Source organism: Chiloscyllium plagiosum, unplaced genomic scaffold (assembly GCF_037043375.1).
Source record: "Chiloscyllium plagiosum isolate Xiang-an unplaced genomic scaffold, Cpla_swu_hap1 HiC_scaffold_17, whole genome shotgun sequence".
In the NCBI taxonomy this organism is placed as follows: Eukaryota; Metazoa; Chordata; class Chondrichthyes; order Orectolobiformes; family Hemiscylliidae; genus Chiloscyllium; species Chiloscyllium plagiosum.
The window spans coordinates 55,186,972-55,207,029 of NW_028270155.1; the positions used below are offsets into that span (position 1 = coordinate 55,186,972).

The following is a 20,058-nucleotide window of genomic DNA, read 5'->3' on the forward strand; positions in this document are numbered from 1 at the left end:
AGGGTTGTATCCACTCAGGTTTCAGGAAACTCTGTTAATCAAAGCTCCTGTGGCTAATGCATTCCTGGATAAAGATGCATTTGGGAGTCGCTCTGGTAAGCTGCACAATATTAGCTACAAAAACACCAGGACTACCATTTCATTGTGGACAATAAATGCTGGCATAGCCAGGGACACCCTCATTCTGTAATGAAAAACACAATTGTGTGCCCTTAAATTGTGACTCTGGATATTGAAAAGTGGCTTTCAAGGAGAGGGTAAACATTCCAGGTTAGGTAAATAGCTGACTGTAGTGAGTGTGTTGCTGGAAAAGCACAGCAGGTCAGGCAGCATTCGAGGAGCAGGAAAATTGACGTTTCGGGCCGGAGCCCTTCTTCAGGAGATTCCTGATAGAGGGCTCCAGCTCAAAACATCGGTTTTCCTGCTCCTCGGATGCTGCCTGACCTGCTGTGCTTTTCCAGGACCACACTTTTTCAACTCTGCTCTCCAGCATCTGCAGACCTCACCATCTCCAAATAGATGACTGTAGCTTTCTCAGTTTAGGTGATGAGTTGCTGCAGATGTCAAACACTTGGGTGACAGAAAGAAACCAAAATTCTCATTTTGTGACTCCAGGGATCAGCATTAAATCTCCGACACTGAGGCTAGGAACAAGAACTTTTCAAGGGTAACCTCATGTGTAGGACTTTGTGCAACAGTGTTAGGAGTTCAATGTGATGTTTTATCAATTTCCCAAATTAGACAGCCCATCTCGCAAACTTTGGCAATTTTGCCCACCTACAAACTGGATTGAGATTTCTTATATAATTCCAGTTTACACCACCACAGGCAAGACAGCAAGGTGAAGCTGAATCCAGGTCTCAACAATGAAGAGGAAATGTATAATCAGATATACTACTTTGCCCTCCTCTATTCAATCATTTGTTTCTTTTGTTTTGTGAATCCAACTTCTTTTTTTTTAATGAAATTTTGAAGTCCGTATATTATCCCCTGTAATTTACATTTTGTATGGTGACAAAAAGGTGAATGGCTCCGGTCATGGAAGATGCAGAATGTGGGAAATAGATGGTGACATCTTGAAAAATGGTCATATTACAGAGGAGGAATTGCTGGATGTCTTAAAATGCATAAAGGTGGATAAATCCCCAGGGCCTAATCAGGTGTACCCTAGAACTCTGTGGGAAGCTGGGGAAGTGATTGCTGGGCCCTTTGTTGAGATATTTAGATCATCAATAGTCACAGGTGAGGTGCCGGAAGATTAGATTCTGGATTAGTGGTGCTGGAAAAGCACAGCAATTCAGGCAGCATCGGAGGTTTTTACCTAGCCGGAAGATTAGAGCTTGGCTAATGTGTGCCAAATATTTATTTAATAAAGATGGTAAGGAAAAGCCAGGGAACTATAAATCGGTGAGCCTGACATCGGTGATGGGCAAGTTGATGGAGGGAATCCTGAGGGACAGGATTTTTCTGTATTGGGATAGGGAAGGACTGATCAGGGATAGTCAACATGGCTTTGTGCGTGGGAGATCACTAAGGTGTTCGACAAGTTTCCTCATGGTAGCCAGATTAGATCACATGGAATACAGGGAGAACTAGCCATTTGGATACAGAACTGGCTCAAAGGTAGAGGGTGGTAGTGGAGGGTTGCTATTCAGACTGGAGGCCTGTGACCAGTGGTGTGTCACAAGGATCGGTGCTGGGTCCAATGCTTTTCATCATTTATATAAATGATTTGAATGTGAACATAGGAGGTATAGTTTGTAAGTTTGCACATGACACCAAATTGGAGATGTAGTGGACAGGGAAGAAGATTACCTCAGAATACGATGGGCCAATGGGCCAAGGAGTGGCAGATGGTGTTTAATTTAGATAAATGCGAGGTGCTGCATTTTGGAAAAGCAAATCAGGACAGGATTTATATATTTAATGGTAAGGTCCTAGGGAGTGTTGCTGAACAAAGAGACATTGGAGTGCAGGTTCAAAGTTCCTTGACAATGGAGTCTCAGGTAGATAGGATAGTGAAGAAGGTGTTTAATATGCTTTCCTTTATTGGTCAGAGCATTGAGTATAGGAGCTGGGAGGTCATATTGCGGCTGTATAGGACATTGGTTAGGCCACTTTTGGAATATTGCGTGCAATTCTGGTCTCCCTCCTATAGGAAGGATGTTACAAAACTTGAAAAGGTTCAGAAAAGATTTACAAGGATGTTGCCAGGGTTGGAGGTTTGAGCTATAGGGAAAGTCTGAATAGGGTGGGGCTGTTTTCCCTGGAGCATTGGGAAACTGAGGGGTGACCTTATAGAGATTTATAAAATCATGAGGGACATGGATAGGGTAAATAGACAAGATTTTTTCCCTGGATTAGGGGAGTCCAGAACTAGAGGGCATAGATTTAGGGTGAGAGAGGAAAGATATAAAAGGGACTTAAGGGGCAACATTTTATCGCAGAATGAGCTGCCAGAGGAGGTGGTGGAGGCTGGCACAATTACGATATTTAAAAGGCATCTGGATGGGTACATGAATAGGAAGGGTTTAGAGGGATATCGGTCAAGTGCTGGCAAATGGGACTAGATTAATTTAGGATATCTAGTCGGTATGGACAAGTTGGACCGAAGGGTTTGTTTCAGTGCTGTATGACTCTTTATTAACTACTACTCGATGCTGGGTCTTTCATAGCCACACCCTGGTAATGTGCTCGGGACAGCACAATCAATTGCCTAGGGCACAAAGTGGTAAACATTATTGTTGTGTGTGATCTACCGTTTGTGTACTGTGTCTTATGCACATAGCCTTAACTGTTTCTTTTGAACTGTTTCTTTTGAACTGTTTGTTTAGAACAAGTTGTACAACTATAATTGTAAGAAAACTTTTTAATAATCAGATACAGTTATATTTTGTGATCGGCTAAGTGGATTATTGTATATTTAATTGTTTCATTTCAGTTTTAAAAAATAATTACGTTCATCAGGCCAATTCAGTTAATCATCATGACTAAATATATTTTTCTTTTGCTTGTTGTCATGTCTTATGTTCTCACAGTATATTTGAAGAGCAGTTGATTGCATCAGTTGGGTAGGATACCTATGAAATAAAAACAAAGCACTGGGAATATCTGTAGACAGAGAAACAGAGTTGACATTTTGAGTCCAGTATGACTCCTCTTCAGAACAGAAAGGAGCCAGAAAGATTTGTTTTTAGATTAGTGGCAGAGGCTGGAGAGGACCGAGTAGAACAGATGGTCATTGGCCTATGTCAAAAGACGGACAGTGATAATGTTGTAAAGGAGAGATAGAGATGTAAAATAGATGTAAATGTTAACTGTGAAAAGGAGGAAATGGGTTTACTCTCCTGAGAGCAAAAGCCAATAAGACACAAACAAGGTACAGCTGGGAGAGGGTGGAGTATGAAAAACAGTGTAACATGGTAATATTCTGAACTTGTGGGATTCAATATTAAGTAAGCTTAATACTAGCCTTTCCTTTTCTATTAATTGGAATACCTGTTTTCTGTATTACATCCACAACGGAATTTATCATGTGCATGCAAATCTCCACCAACCATTGTATTTCACACAAATAATTGTCTTCAGCTCCATGTGCATGAGAACAATAAGACAATTTCATTATGACCAATTGGAAATTCATATAATCAATTTACTCCAGATTTTGAAATAATCCATTGAATCGTTGACCACACTCCATCCCTTTCACTAATTGATTTCAAAGGGAAAAATAATAGGGACGTGTAGTTTATCAGTCTGCATCTAGTGATCTACAGCTGATTGTTCACATAATCTCCAAATGTCTGTCAGGATAAAATGGGTCACGGTGTTTATTATTAAATTACATCACTGTCAGCATGCATCACCTATAAATGGTTACCATAGCAACTGATAGCTTGGAAAAGGAGACTTGTTTTCCTTTAAGTTGTTTGGTAATTCTCCATGTAGATGGTATTCAAGGCAATACATTTGAATATTAAGTTACTTCACTGTCAGAGCAATGATTTTCTGTTTGGAAATCAATATCAAAGTATTTCTGCTGTCCAGAAAGAATTTAAATTGCTAGACTGTTTTATTCCACAAACATTCTTATAATAATGTTGGCTATTTTTATGGTCAGTTTCATTGCAACAGGGTGAATTTTCTCGACAAAATAAATTCTGCAGCATCTTTATTTTATCATATTTATAGTGTTGATTTTATGTACAGTTCTAGTGTCAACACTGCGAATATGGATAGATTATATATGAAGTTTTAATGATGAAGAATCACTTTAGCCTTTAAAAGAAGTGCAGTCATTGATGGTTTCAATTGCTCACCATTTCAAAGCTCCATTTTTACTGCAACCATCACTCCCACTAGTACCGGGGTGGACCACCACCCAAAAGGGTGCATATGCAAGGAGCAAAGGGCAGCACTGATAGTACAGTTAAATGGATTCATGCATGGGACCCAACCATGAGTGGCATTGTTGTACACAGTGATACTGTACACGGAGATGCTGTTGGTATTTCTGTGCATTAAGAAAGGAATCTGAGTGATTCTTGCTGCTGTCATGTTTGCCTGATGTCTATGTCAATGATGTGGCTCAGAGCAAGTGCTCACTATGTGGAGAATTGCAGAATCACACCCAGCACCTGGCACACCTGCTAAATAGAAATAACAATTTCTTCATTGTTACTTTCTATTGCTGTTCTTAAATTCTACTTTGATGCTTTCCTTTGTGTGACTGGGTAACAGAGATTATCTCCTTTGCTATTTTGCTCATGGCAATACAGAAGTAAAAGAAGAGCCAGGGAAGATACTACAATTTTGATTAAGTGACACTGAACTTGTTAAAATACATCCAGTAATTGCACCCTGTACCAGACATGTCATAAGGACAGATAAGAGTTGGAATTTTGTGAATGTTGCTCATTGGAATGTCTATCCAGAAATAGTGATAATACTATTGGTATTGCACCATCAGAAACTCTGTTACATAAGAAGCACTGTTCAGGCAATGTTCCAATTTTTAAAAGTTAGCTTGGGGTGTCATCTCCTTTCTTTTTCAAACCCAATTGCTTATGGTTGATACTCCTAGGACATCTGTTGGTGTGTAATTTCTTTCACTGGCTCATTTCTACACTGCGATGGGAGATGGAAAATAGGAACCTGTTAGTTTCTGAGCAAAGGTAGAAGATGGCAGACAAGACAGTCTTCCTATTGTCATCATCATTAGTTCCTGTTGGCAAATAGTCTGTCCCTGTAAATGAATAGGGGAAGAGAGATGCAGCAGGAATTGAAACTAACATATGTAATATGCCTTTTCAAGGACATTTATCAGTAAATACAAGTCCCAAGAAGACACAAAAAGTTATAAAAATATTAACAAAAACGTTGTCATTTTGGAATTATTTGCCTTTCACCAGAACAATCTCAGATAAAAGGATGGGTAATTGTATCTAATCTTGCTGTCAGAAATAATACATCAAGAACAGACTTGTGGTTTAACACTGACTTACAGCTTTTGATCGATGATGACGTGCTTCTATTCATTTTATGGTGCTCTCATCTCAATGCTGTTAAAGTTTCCATTTATTTCATTTGGTATCTGATGGATATTTTTCAGTTTGTTTTGTATCAGGTATGGCTATAAAAAATTAATATCCCAACAAACAGATATATCTGAATTATTTTCATTCCGATTATGAAGCTATCATTCTTCCAGCTGAATAAAGAAAATTTATTCTATGAATGTACAAATTAGATCAAAAGGCTCACCCATGTTTCAGGGCAGCACGGTTCAGTGGTTAGCACTGCTGCCTCACGGCACCAGGGTCCCAGGTTTGATTCCAGCCTCTGGCAACTGTCTGTGTGGAGTTTGCACATTCTCCCCGTGTCTGTGTTTCCTCCAGGTGCTTTCCACAGTCCAAAGATGTGGAGGTCAGGCAAATTGGCCATGCTAAATTGCCCATAGTGTTAGGTGCATTAGTCAGAGAGAAATGGGTCTGGGTGGGTTATTCTTCCGAGGGTTGGTGTGGACATGGTTAGGCCGAAGGGCCTGTTTCCACACTGTAGGGAACCTAATCTAATCAAACAAATGATCCACATACATTGCCATGTCACAAGGTTGATTCTCTGTCTGATGTGTATTGGCTGATTTCAGCCAGGGTGACAGGGAGTGTCACCATTGACTTCAATGTTCCTTGTCTCTTCATGAACCCAATGAAGTTTCATTCTCATGAATGGAATTGGTATACCAACATGATTTAAAGTCATGGTCAGTGACCACTTATTTGAGGTGCAAAAAGGTGCATGGCATTTAGGAGTCGCAGAACAGCAGGTAGCAACATCTTGAAGAGAGCTATGGAAAAGAAAATCACAAAAATTAACCAAGTAGCAAAAATAAAGGATCATTTAAAGCATAAAAAGAGTTCAGAGTCAAATTTCAATAATTTAAGGAAGTATTACAAATGCTGGAGTTTACACAAATGTTATGTTTTAAAATATCTCCTTTAACTTCAGGTCAGGTTGGAAATTTTGAGTATCACCCCAGATTGGAGACAGGCCTGTGTGATGTGGGTGCCATTGGGGATGAAATTCCAGCTGATTGCCATTGAGACCAAGTAACAGTTTTTAATCCGTCCCTCAGTAACTCAAGTAGAGGAACAGCTGCTTTTGTGAGACACAGACAAAGAGAAACAAAGCAGATCCTGCTGTGGAGAAATAGTGGGCTTTATAAGAATTTGTCCTCTATTCAAGAGGAAAGGAACAAAGGAGATTTGAAAAACAAGGAGTCCCCAGAATTCTGGGTTGAACTATTTTTGAAAAACATTTAAACTTGTGACAGAGTTACTGTAGTAATATTTTATTTCTGTAATACTGCACATCTGGTCAAATTTGGTGTATAGCAAAAAGGGTTGTAAGGTGTAACTTGATTACATTGTTAAATGAATGCAATGAGCCTTTTGTTTTCCCACATCCCTTTCTCTAGTACATCTATGACTGTATCAGTGCTACTCCTGCTCTTGTTCAGGACTAGAAACATTATACAATTTTGCTTTTAATTTTCGTTTTTCTCTCATATTCATCTAATGCATCTCTAACACTTCCTCTTCTGTCCTTAACTTCTCTGTTTCCATATCCAGGAATAGGCTGTCCACTATTATTCATCACCAAACTCCTCCCTGGGTTTCCTCAGCTGCCTCACAACCCTCCTGCTGTAAGGACTTCATTCCATTCTCCCAATTTCTCTGATCTCCCATTCAATAATGCTATCTTCCACGATGGTGCCTCTGACATGTCTACCTTTTCCCTCGGGTGAAGATTGCTCCCAAAAAACATCCCACCCAACTACTGAGGTTGACAGGGTCCTCAACAGGGTCTGACCCACTTCCCACATTTCTATCCTTACCTTTTCCCCTCCTACTTAGAACCATGATTGGGTTTCTCTTCTCCTCACTTTCCACACCACTAATCTCCATCTTTAAAGGATTATCCTCACCATATCTGCCACCTCCAACATAATGCCATCATCAAACACATCCTCTCCAGACAGCATTCCAAGGGAATAATTCCATGACACACCAGTTCACAACTCAATCATCCCCAAAGTCTCATCTCCTTACCTCCTTTCTCCTCACTGTCCCAACACCCCAAACACTCCTTCCAGGTAAAGCAACTTATTTATACTACGCTCCAACACCATGGGTTCTTATTGAGTCACAGAGATATACAGTACAGAAACAGACCCTTCGGTCCAACTCGTCCATGCTGATCAGATATCCCAACCCAATCTAGTCCCACCTGCCAGCACCTGGCCCATAAACCTCCAAACCCTTCCTATTCATATACCGATCCAGATGGTTTTTAAATGTTGCAATTGTACTATCCTCCGCCACTTCCTCTGGCAGCTCATACCATACACATACCACCCCCTGTGTGAAAACGTTACCCCTTAGAATTCTCTTATGTCTTTCCCCTTTCAACCTAAACCTATGCCCTCTAGTTCTGGACTCCGCCACCCCAGGGAAAAGACTTTGTCTATTTATCCTATCCATGCCCCTCATGATTTTATAAACTTTGATAAGGTCACCCTTCAGCCTCTGACGCTCTAGGGAAGACAGCCCCAGCCTGTTCAGCCTCTCCCTATAGCTCAATTCCTCCAACCCTGACAACATTCTTGTTAATTTTTTCTGAATCCTTTCAAGTTTCACAACATCCTTCCAATAGGAAGGAGACCAGAATTGCATGCAATTTTCCAACAGTGGCCTAACCAATGTTCTGTACAGGGGCAACATGACCTCCCAACTCCTGTATTCAATACTCTGACCAATAACGGAAAGCATACCAAACGCCCCCTTCACTATCGTATCTACCTGCGACTCTATTTCCAAGGAGCTATGAACCTGCATTCCAAGATCTCTTTGTTCAGCAACACTCCCTAGGACCTTACCATTAAGTGTATAAGTCCTGCTAAGATTTGCTTTCCCAAAATGCAGCACCTCGCTTTTATCTAAATTAAACTCCAAATATATTTTCATGGACAGATAATTGGCTAATTAATAGCAGGCAGCTGTTGGAATAGAGGAGGCATTTTGAGGATGGTACTCAGTAAGTAGCAGAGTCCGACAGCGATTAGTGCCGTGGCTACAATTATTTACAATATATATTGACGATTAGGAGAGTAAATATACTATCACCAAGTTCTCAAATGACACAAAAGTAGGTGGGAATGCAAGAGATGAGGATGACACAAAGGGTCTTCAGAGGGAGATAGACATGAAAATTAAAGGAGCTAAAGATTATTTCGAGAGTAAGAGCTAGAGCTTAGCAGGATTTGAGGGGCCTTGTGTGTGAATTACTAAAAGCTAGCATTCCAGTTTGGGAATAGGTAAGGCAAATGGAATGTTAACCCTTGTTTCACAGGGAATAGAGTATAAAAATAGAGAAGATTTGTTAAAACTATAGAAGGCAGTAGCCCACATCTGGAATACTGTGAATAGTTTTGTTTCCCCTGTCTAAGGAAAGATATACTGGAATTGGAGGTAGTCCGGAGAAGGTCCTCTAGGCTCATTCTAGAGGATAGATTTTCTTATGAGAAGAGATTGAATGGGTTGGGATTATATTCATAGAATGTTAGAGGAATAAGAAGTGACTTTATTGAAACGTATACAATTTTATTGGATGTAACAAGGTATATGCACAGAAGTTGTTTCCCTGTGGGGAAAGTCTAGGACCACAGGGCATAGCTTCAGAATAAGGCAGCAATGAGGAGGCATTTCTTGTCTGAGGGTAGTGAAACTGTAGAATACTTTACCATACGAGGCTTTCAAGGCTGAAGCAGTAAGTATATTCAATCAGGAAGGGAATCAAGGGTCATGGGAATAAAACAGGAGTTGGAATTGCGGATTATTAGTTCTGCCATGACCTCATTGAACTGCAGAACAGATAAATAGACCCAAATGGCCTACTTCTGCTCCTCTGTTTTATTGTCTTATGATCTTTCTCTGGAGCACCAAATGCAGATTTGGTAGCTGTATGGTCACAACCCTGTGTCTGCGTGGGTTTCCTCCGGGTGCTCCGGTTTCCTCCCACAGTCCAAAAACGTGCAGGTCAGGTGAATTGGTCGTGCTAAATTGCTCGTAGTGTTAGGTGCATTAGTCAGAGGGAAATGGGTCTGGTGTGGTTGGGCCAAAGGGCCTGTTTCCACACTGTAGGGAATCTAATCTAATCAAACAAATGATCCACATACATTGTGTTAGGTGCATTAGTCAGAGGCAAATGGGTCTGGGTGGGTTACTCTTCAGAGGGTCAATGTGGACTGGTTGTGCCGAAGGGCCTGGTTCCACACTCTAAGGAATCTAATGTAATCTAATTCTGGGTCAATGGCTAGTAATAAAAAAAAACTGACATTCTGACTTTTCTTCCCTAACATACAATGCTGATGTTAACTCCAACATACTGAGTTATGTACAGATTGGCAATTGAATCTAGGACTTTCTTTACAAGGAGAAACTTAGAGCCATCCTGGAAATTTTACTCACTTAATGGGAATCAGTCTCGACTTTTGACCATTTATGACCTCTGATTACATCAAGTTTTACAATCAATGCATTCCTAAGTCAACTTTATGGCAACTACAAATGAATACTTAATGCAGATTACCTTTTAAATGGACAGGCCTGGCTCAGAAATAGTGCAGAACAAAACATTGATCTTTATCTCCATTGGGATATGGTTCTCTGAGATAGTAACACAGAGATTGCACCAGGTATCAGAAAAAGGGAGCTTCAGCTTCACATTCTATGTGATTACTGTGTACATAACTATCGTTCAGGAGGACCTTGTATTTATAGAAAGTGAATACAAGCAGTGAATTACCAAAGGAATTATTTTTCAAGGTAAAATTAGCTGCATTAAAACTTACTGGAAATTGAACCAGGCAACTTTTAGGACTGAATTTTAATCTGACTTAAAGGATGAATTTGGGTTAGGTGGTGAAGGGGAGGGAGCTAAATGTCTGAAATATCTACTTTTCAGAATCAAAAGCATCCACAAACCCCACACTTTTGACTCTATCTGATGCAAAAAGGTGCATGGGAGACCACTCAAAGATACGTGTTGGAACTTTAAGTATGATAATGAGCCTTTATTTTGCAGTTTTGTCCATGCTGATATTTCCCAGTGTGCTTGGGGGCCTTTCATCACCAGAGGCACCACAGGGACTGAAGGCTTTCTTTGTTAATGGAAATACTTTATATTTTCATTTACCTTTTGTTCAATTTGGGTTATTAGCTTTGTCTCTCTAAGAGAGCACTTTTCTTAGATTTGGTTGATGACACCAGGACAACTCTGAAAGGTTTATTATTTTAAAAAGTAGAAAATGTATATTGACACAGGTGTGTTATTATGTAATTGAGGGAATTTATTGTGGAAGCTATTAACATCAAAGCAAATTTTATTTAAAAAAGGCATGAAAATCTGCCAGAAAATGTTGTTGTCAAATTTTTGGAAAACTGTTTTCTTCAATTCCCTTTGTTTCAGAATATCTTCAAATTAATTTGGAACTTTATCTCAGGCCTGACTGCATCCAGTCAGTCATTATGCTGATGGAAACACTGATAATACAGGTCAGAGATTCCATCGTAATGAGTGTCATATCAACAACGCAATCCTGACTCACATGTCAACTTTATGTTAATGCAGAGCATCTGTGCTTGGTGTTTGTTTTTATTTTCTGAGCATGGTAAGTCTTGTGAAAACCATAGTTTATGGTTAAATTTTATGGTCGTAACTATTCATTGACTATTACAGTTCAACTTTTTACCGGTGGGAGGTTGATTCTTCCATCACCAGAGAGTTTGTGTTATTTCCAGTGAACCAGAGTCGTGCCTGAAGGTTTCTGTTTGGAGTTTAGGGTAGTTAAATTTACCGAAATGTTACTGGAGCAGGAGCACATTCCAGACTGTACCAAAGGAGGGTTGCTTAAAGGAGTGGTCCACAGCACTGTACCCAAAGAAACTGATCAATGAAATACTTGGGAAAATTTTTGCAAGGATGCTTCATTGCTATATAACTGTAAGTCTTCGATTGTCTATTGTCTAAGAGAGACTTATACTTGAACGTGAGTACTCTCTACTCTCTACTCTGGTGGCCTCAGTACTTTGCATAACAAATTACGTGGGAGGCCATTTAACTGGCCAAGCCTGTTCCTCGAATTGTAGGTTGATCTGTACTTTAACTTCATCTACACGCCTTGATTATCTCTGTTCATCTGCTCATGAAAACTTTGTTTCTTCTAGATTTAACTATCTTGACACACTTCTGGCTGGCCTCCCACCTTCTATCCTCCATAAACTTAAATTCATTCAAAATTCTGCTGCTGCATCCTAACACACACTAAGTCCTGCTCACCCATCACCCCAGTGTTCACGTTGACTCCTAGTTTAGCGATGCATTGCTTTGAAAATCCTCATCCATATTTTAAATGGTAGCCTCGCTGCTCACTTTCTTTGGACAGTAATCCCTCCAGCCCCACAAACCTCTCAGATATCTGCCCTTCTCCAATTCCGACCTCCTGAACATTCCTGGTTTTGTTTTAATTTCAAAAATATTCTTTATTCATCAAAATCTTTTGGTATCTGTACAGTTGGTGAAGCTATTCATATGTACACATTGCATGTCTTTACATAGATCAGACTGAGTCATTTGTATGTTAACCATCCAGCCTCTTAATGTTTAGCTGAGGTGTCAGTGGAGCCTAATTACTGAGTGGGTCACCCCGTTCTTCTTCGGCAGGCAGACCTTATACAGTGGAGAGATAAGCTAGAGGAGGGTGGGGATAGAGTAGCATAGAATACAATAGGTCAGTGGGGGAGGAGATGAAGGTGATAGGTCAGGGAGGAGAGGGTGGAGTGGGTAGGTGGAAAAGGAGCTGGGCAGGTCGGACAAGTCCGGACAAATCAAGGGGACAGTGTTGAACTGGAGGTTAGAATCTAGGATGAGGTGGGGGAAGGGGAAATGAGGAAACTGTTGAAGTCCACATTGATGCCCTGGGGTTGAAGTGTTCCGAGGCGGAAGATGAGGTGTTCTTCTTCCATGCGTCTGGTGGTGAGGGAGCGGCGGTGGAGGAGGCCCAGCACCTCCATATCCTTGGCAAAGTGGGAGGTGGAATTGAAATGTTGGGCCACGGGGCGGTGTGGTTGATTGGTGCGGGTGTCTCGGAGATGTTCCCTAAAGCGCTCTGCTAGGAGGCGCCCAGTCTCCCCAATGTAGAGGAGACCGCATCGGGAGCAACGGATACAATAAATGATGTTAGTGGATTTGCAGGTAAAACTTTGGATGTGGAAGGCTCCTTTAGGGCCTTGGATAGAGGTGAGGGAGGAGGTGTGGGCACAGGTTTTACAGTTCCTGCGGTGGCAGGGGAAAGTGCCAGGATGGGAGGGTGGGTCGTAGGGGGGCGTGGACCTGACCAGGTAGTCACGGAGGGAACGGTCTTTGCGGAAGGCGGAGAGGGATGGGGAGGGAAATATATCCCTGGTGGTAGGGTCTGTTTGGAGGTGGCAGAAATGTTGGTAGGGTGGAAGGTGAGCACAAGGGGCATTCTGTCCTTGTTGCGGTTGGAGGGGTTGGGTCTGAGGGCGGAGGTGCGGGATGTGGACGAGATGCGTTGGAGGGCATCTTTAACCACATGGGAAGGGAAATTGCGGTCTCTAAAGAAGGAGGCCATCTGGTGTGTTCTATGGTGGAACTGGTCCTCCTGGGAGCAGATACGGCGGAGGCGGAGGAATTGGGAATACGGGATGGCATTTATGCAAGAGATAGGGTGGGAAGAGGTGTAATTCAGGTAGCTGGTGCTCACCTTCCACCCTACCAACCTCCACGCCCCTGGTGCTCACCTTCCACCCTACCAACCTTCGCATAAACCAAATCAGCCGCCGACATTTCCGCCACCTCCAAACAGACCCTACCACCAGGGATATATTTCCCTCCCCACCCCTCTCCGCCTTCCACAAAGACCGTTCCCTCCGAGACTACCTGATCAGGTCCACGCCCCCCTACGACCCACCCTCCCATCCTGGCACTTTCCCCTGCCACCGCAGGAACTGTAAAAGCTGTGCCCACACCTCCTCCCTCACCTCTATCCAAGGCCCTAAAGGAGCCTTCCACATCCATCAAAGTTTTACCTGCAAATCCACTAACATCATTTATTGTATCCGTTGCTCCCGATGCGGTCTTCTCTACATTGGGGAGACTGGGCGCCTCCTAGCAGAGCGCTTTAGGGAACATCTCCGAGACACCCGCACCAATCAACCACACCACCCCGTGGCCCAACATTTCAACTCCACCTCCCACTCTGCCGAGGATATGGAGGTGCTGGGCCTCCTCCACCGCCGCTCCCTCACCACCAGACGCATGGAAGAAGTACGCCTCATCTTCTGCCTCGGAACACTTCAACCCCAGGGCATCAATGTGGACTTCACCAGCTTCCTCATTTCCCCTTCCCCCACCTCATCCTAGTTTCTAACCTCCAGTTCAACACTGTCCCCTTGACTTGTCCAGACTTGTCCGACCTGCCCAGCTCCTTTTCCACCTATCCACTCCACCCTCTCCTCCCTGACCTATCACCTTCATCTCCTCCCCCACTGACCTATTGTACTCTATGCTACTCTATCCCCACCCTCCTCTAGCTTATCTCTCCACTGTATAAGGTCTGCCTGCCGAAGAAGAACGGGGTGACCCACTCAGTAATTAGGCTCCACTGACACCTCAGCTAAACATTAAGAGGCTGGATGGTTAACATACAAATGACTCAGTCTGATCTATGTAAAGACATGCAATGTGTACATATGAATAGCTTCACCAACTGTACAGATACCAAAAGATTTTGATGAATAAAGAATATTTTTGAAATTAAAACAAAACCAGGAATGTTCAGGAGGTCGGAATTGGAGAAGGGCAGATATCTGAGAGGTTTGTGGGGCTGGAGGGATTACTGTCCAAAGAAAGTGAGCAGCGAGGCTACCATTTAAAATATGGATGAGGATTTTCAAAGCAATGCATCGCTAAACTAGGAGTCAACGTGAACACTGGGGTGATGGGTGAGCAGGACTTAGTGTGTGTTAGGATGCAGCAGCAGAATTTTGAATGAATTTAAGTTTATGGAGGATAGAAGGTGGGAGGCCAGCCAGAAGTGTGTCAAGATAGTTAAATCTAGAAGAAACAAAGTTTTCATGAGCAGATGAACAGAGATAATCAAGGCGTGTAGATGAAGTTAAAGTACAGATCAACCTACAATTCGAGGAACAGGCTTGGCCAGTTAAATGGCCTCCCACGTAATTTGTTATGCAAAGTACTGAGGCCACCAGAGTAGAGAGTAGAGAGTACTCACGTTCAAGTATAAGTCTCTCTTAGACAATAGACAATCGAAGACTTACAGTTATATAGCAATGAAGCATCCTTGCAAAAATTTTCCCAAGTATTTCATTGATCAGTTTCTTTGGGTACAGTGCTGTAGACCACCTCTATGCTACTCTATCCCCACCCTCCTCTAGCTTATCTCTCCACGCTTCAGGCTCTCTGCCTTTATTCCTGATGAAGGGCTTTTGCCCGAAACGTCGATTTTGCCTGTCCTCGGATGCTGCCTGAATTGCTGTGCTCTTCCAGCACCACTGATCCAGAATCTGGTTTCCAGCATCTGCAGTCATTGTTTTTACCTCGACCTTATACAGTGGTCTTTCCCCACTGTGTCTTGGCAGCAGCTGCCCCACGCTTCAGCATGTCCCTCAACACATAGTCCTGGACCTTGGAATGTGCCAGTCTGCAACACTCAGTCGAAGTCAACTCCTTCACCTGGAAGACCAACAGGTTTCAGGCAGACCAAAGAGCGTCTTTCACCGAGTTGATAATCCTCCAGGCACAGTTGATGTTCGTCTCAGTGTGCGTCCCAGGTAGAGCACGGAGTCCCGCGTCACGATGCTGCTCAGGATGAACCTCAACATACACCACTGCATTCCTCTCCAGACTTCCTTTGCATAGGCACATTCCAGAAGGAGGTGTGTGACAGTCTCATCCCCTCCGCAGCCGCTTCGAGGGCAGCGTGCGGTGGCACAGAGAGTCGGGGCCTGCGTAAAGGATCCCACCGGCAGAGCCCTTCTCACCACCAGCCAAGCCATGTCTTGGTGCTTGTTTGAAAGTTCATTCCTGGTTTTATTATCCCACCAATGACAGCTGTGCCTTCAGCTGAAAATGTGGAATTCTGCACACAATCTCTCTGCTTCTTTATCTCCCTTTGCTCCTTTATGTCACACATTAAAACCTGTCTCCTTGACCAGGTTATATTTTTGCTTACCTACCTTTAGCAGTACTTACTGTCAAGTTCTACTTATTATGCTCACGTGAAGAAACCGGGGATGTTTTATTACATTAGAAGGGCTAAATAAATGCAATTATTTGTTATTGGTCCTGTTGTCATCACAACTTGTCCAATAAAATACATAAGTCTCAATGGAAATTTTTTATTAATCCGGGCTCACTAGCTTTTTGTCAGAGTTCTGGATTTTCACCACTATTCGTGAAAAAAAATGTTTTTTGACATCACGGTTCAACTGCCAAGCACAAATGTCATGTGCCCTTGTTCGAGATTCTCTTGACTGGCTATCTCTCTCTACGCGAGCAAAGACTAGTTGTTATGAAGCACCTCAATTAGATCACCCTCTAAGCTTCTACACTCAGACATACCAACCTTGTCTATGCAATCTGCTGTCAATCTAACCCTTTTAGCTCCCAGGATCACGCCAGTAAGTCTCGCCGTGTACAGAACCGAGCCCACTATTCAAAGAAACGGGGTGTAAGCTGGGGTCCCATGTAACTGTACCATAACTTCCTCCCAGTCCCTGTAAGATAAAAGACAACATTCCCACTTGCAAATACATGTTTAACTTCCACAGAATTAAAAACTATGCGTTACGCGAGTGATTGGAATGAGTATGAATCATGATTGGGATGAAGTGCATAATCAGTAAACCTCAGTAATATGGACAAGGCAATATTTTGGTGCAGCATTTTTTTTTGCAGTGGCTGTTCATTGCACAGCTGCTTATTGTTCGCTAGATGCACTGTGTAATACGGACTTCGGGGTGTTCCCAAGCGCCCGCAGTGGAACGGGTGTAGCCCGGGTTTGCCGCTGGGGCTGTGGATGGAGGGGATCTGCAGTCTGCCCGGGCCAAGTGGGAATCCCGCACCAGCGGCAGACACACCGAGGTTTGGTGCTTTTCCAGCGGCTTGAGGCTCCTCCTCTGTCAGCTCTGAGCACCAACTGGTGGCTCGCCAGTGAAGAGAGAGAGAGAGGGAGGAGAAGGGAGGAAGCAGACCTGAAGGCACTGAGTCGGGAACTTCTCTCTCTCCCTCTCTCCCCCTCTTTCCTGTGTGAACTGGGACATGCTGCCAATCCAGCTTTAAGCTGTTGCCTGACCGCAGGAATCGCCGAAAAACGTTTGGATTTAACGGTGGGAGCTGGGACTCCCTATATTTGCAGCCATGTAAGAACTGTCTGTCTTTTTTCTCTCTCTCTCTCTCTGCTCTGGCTTCGTTTTTTGTTTTCCCCCACCCCTTTCTCTCTCTCTCTCTGTCTCCGATGGAGATTTTCTTGGCATCAAGCTCTCCGAGAGCGCGTTACTAAAATTGGGTGGAAATTGTGCTGTAACGGAACGTGGTAGCCTCAGGCCCCGAGGGGTTTTTTTAAAATCGTCTTTTGAGCAGAAATGTCTAAATAAAAAATCGCGTTGAGGGGTAAAGCAGATCAGTGCAAAGAGATTAAAATATTAAGAGCATTGTTGTACTTTAAGTATTTCCCCCAGAAAGCTGGACCCAGCAGCGTTCTGCCTTCACATTCAACGGATTAGGGAGAAACAGTGTTGCCACCAGCCGTCACATTTTAACAGGCGGGTGTTACATTGTCAAACTTTTTATTTTGTTTTGATTTTTGGCCAGAGGGTGGAGGTGATGTCGGTGGGATTGTGAGGTTTTCATACCTGGGCCCTCCAGTCTCAGGTGGGTTCATGGACTCAGCTGCTCAAGGAAGAAATACAAACCCCTGGGGTGTGTCTGTGGAGTAGACCCTACAACAGGCGAGAACCGTGCCCAGCGGCAGGAGGCACCATCCTGAACAACCCACTGCCCACATGCACAGGGACTTACCCCTCCGTCCCTCCCCCCACCCCTCCATCCCTTCATCCCCCTCCCCTCCAACCACCTCCCCGTCCCTCTCTCCGTCACTCCCCCCACCCCCTCCCCTCCATCCCGCCCCCCTCCCCCTCCCCTCCATCCCTCCCCCCTCCCCTCCCCTCCATCCCTCCCCCTCCCCCTCCCCTCCATCCCTTCATCCCCTCCCCTCCATCCCTTCATCCCCCTCCCCTCCATCCCTTCACCCCCCTCCCCTCCGTCCCTCCCCTCCATCCCTGTCCCTCCCCTCCATCCCCCTCCCCCGTCCCTCCCCTCCGTCCCCCTCCCCCGTCCCTCCCCTCCGTCCCCCTCCCCCGTCCCTCCCCCTCCCTCCCCCTCCCTCCCCCTCCCTCCATTCCCCCAGTCTAAGCAAGGGGATAAGGGATAGATGTTGTTTTGCTCCCACCCACCTCCCTCTGTCTTCTGTGCCTCACACAGATGTTATGCTACTCTCTGCATGATGACTGGAGCCTCTGTACAGTGGTCCTACATTAATTTTAACGAACACTCTGATATCTTCACCTCTGTGTCCTTCCTGCACACTCACATCTCAGCATCCTGCATCTTGTATTTGGGGTGCTTTGAAGGGCCTGTTTCCCTCTACATTTGCCTGGAAGAGATGCAGGAGGTTTTGTTGAAGTTCAACTCAAGTAGCTCCATCACACAAGACTGTGTTTACAAACTATTCCTAAGGAATTGGAGATGCTGGTGTTGGACTGGAGTGTACAAAGTTAACAATTGCGCAACACCAGATTATAGTCCAACTGGTTTAATTGGAAGCACTAGCGTTTGGAGCGCACTTGATGAAGGAGTGGCGCTCCGAAAGCTAGTGTTTCCGATTAAACCTGTTGGACTATAATCTAGTGTTGTGTGATTTTTAACTTTCTAATCCCAAGGATGCGTACAGAGACAACTCTTAGTTTTCCACTATCTGTTAGACTTCTATGTTTTAGAGACTGGGGTTAATGCTGAGGATGCGCTAAATCAGGGGGAATCTGCTGCACAGGCTCAGTGGGGAAAGGTTACTATGTTCTTATAGCATATTGAAACTGGTGTAAAAACCCCCCGGGCCGTATATTTCAGGAAATATTTAATGTTGTGCAAATGTAGGTGCAATCTGCATGGAGACTGGATTGAGATGCCCTGGATTACTGTATATAAACTAAATTGCATCATTTGAATTTCCACCCTTTGAATTCTATTGTAAAGTACCTTAACAAATTTTGTGAATAAAATGTTTTCGAAGGGGAGAAAAATGTTCCATCTTGAACTGAGGCTGGGGTTGAGTCCTGCAAAAGAAACTGATTGTAATTCAGTCACCAGCCGCACTGGAACAATACCATTTACTGGGCATAATTTCTTCTGCTGTCTGTAGCTCTGCCTTGTGTTGCCTGACTTGATGAGGATGCAGCCATTGTACTACCTAGAAATCCTGGGGCTTCTAAAACCCCTTTTCAGTCATGAATTCCCCCCACGCCCCCCAAACCGCATCTCTTTGAAATGCTTATCTGCCTAGCATCCCACTCCACCTCCACTGAGTGTTGGTGCTGGCAGAATGCTGTAATGGGTGTGGATTAAAGGCTTTGGGAATGTGTAGTATAGCTAATCATTCTCTGTAAAGTAACAGTGGTTGTGCAGAACTACACCACAATGCTGAAATCCATGTTGTTGACCAGTTGTAAGTCTTTTTCTATTTAGTGTCTGTACGCTGGAGATCTGGATTGATGAACTGGCCGGGTTGCTCATTTATTTTGCATTCCCTGTAGTCATGAGTTGATTTCCTGCTTTATGCAATTTTACTATGAAGTACTTGTGCAGCTACAAAGAATAACCTTACTTTTATATATACATCCATGATGTAATTATGTATAACTGGTAAAATTGACAACCATAAAAAAACTGTCATAACCAGTTGACAAGTACATTTGAAATGTCACTGAAAACATGTTAACTTGTTACGCCATAGTGTAAGATGAGTGGGATTTATATTGAGGCCAGATGAAAAGATTTCAGTATTTGTATTGCAGGACAAACCATATACAAAAGTGCTATTTCTGACAACCTTGGAAAAACAGGGAGAGTGGCGCTGATGAGAACCTTGTTTATTTTTGGGAAAGGAGAAATATTAGTTTATGGCTTGGATACTTTTAGATGCTACTGTATTTTTTTTTTCCTATTCAAAGTACCTATTCATCTCCCAATGGATACAATGCAAGTAAATGTACAGACTTCAATGCACTTTTAAAAGGTTTCTGTACCCTTCCTTCTCCCCCACCTCCCCCTCACCCCCCACTCTCTCTCTCCCCCCCTCTTTCTCTCACCCCCTCTCTTTCCTCTCTCCCCCCCTCTTTC

At 43.5% G+C, this 20,058-nt stretch overlaps 1 protein-coding gene across 3 annotated transcripts in view; it reads left to right on the plus strand.

Annotated features, from left to right (window-relative positions):
* ripor1 (RHO family interacting cell polarization regulator 1) overlaps window positions 1-20,058 on the plus strand; it is a 328,143-nt gene that overhangs the window by 94,768 nt on the left and 213,317 nt on the right. The window contains exon 1 of one of the 3 annotated variants that reach the window (XM_087995931.1): window positions 16,695-17,024. The exons of 1 other annotated variant lie outside the window; for it this stretch is intronic. The gene's annotated coding sequence lies outside the window, so the exon portion shown is untranslated. Of the gene's footprint in view, window positions 1-16,694; window positions 17,025-20,058 lie in introns of those variants that run through there. One more of the 3 variants, XM_043707049.2, reaches the window with a different exon arrangement.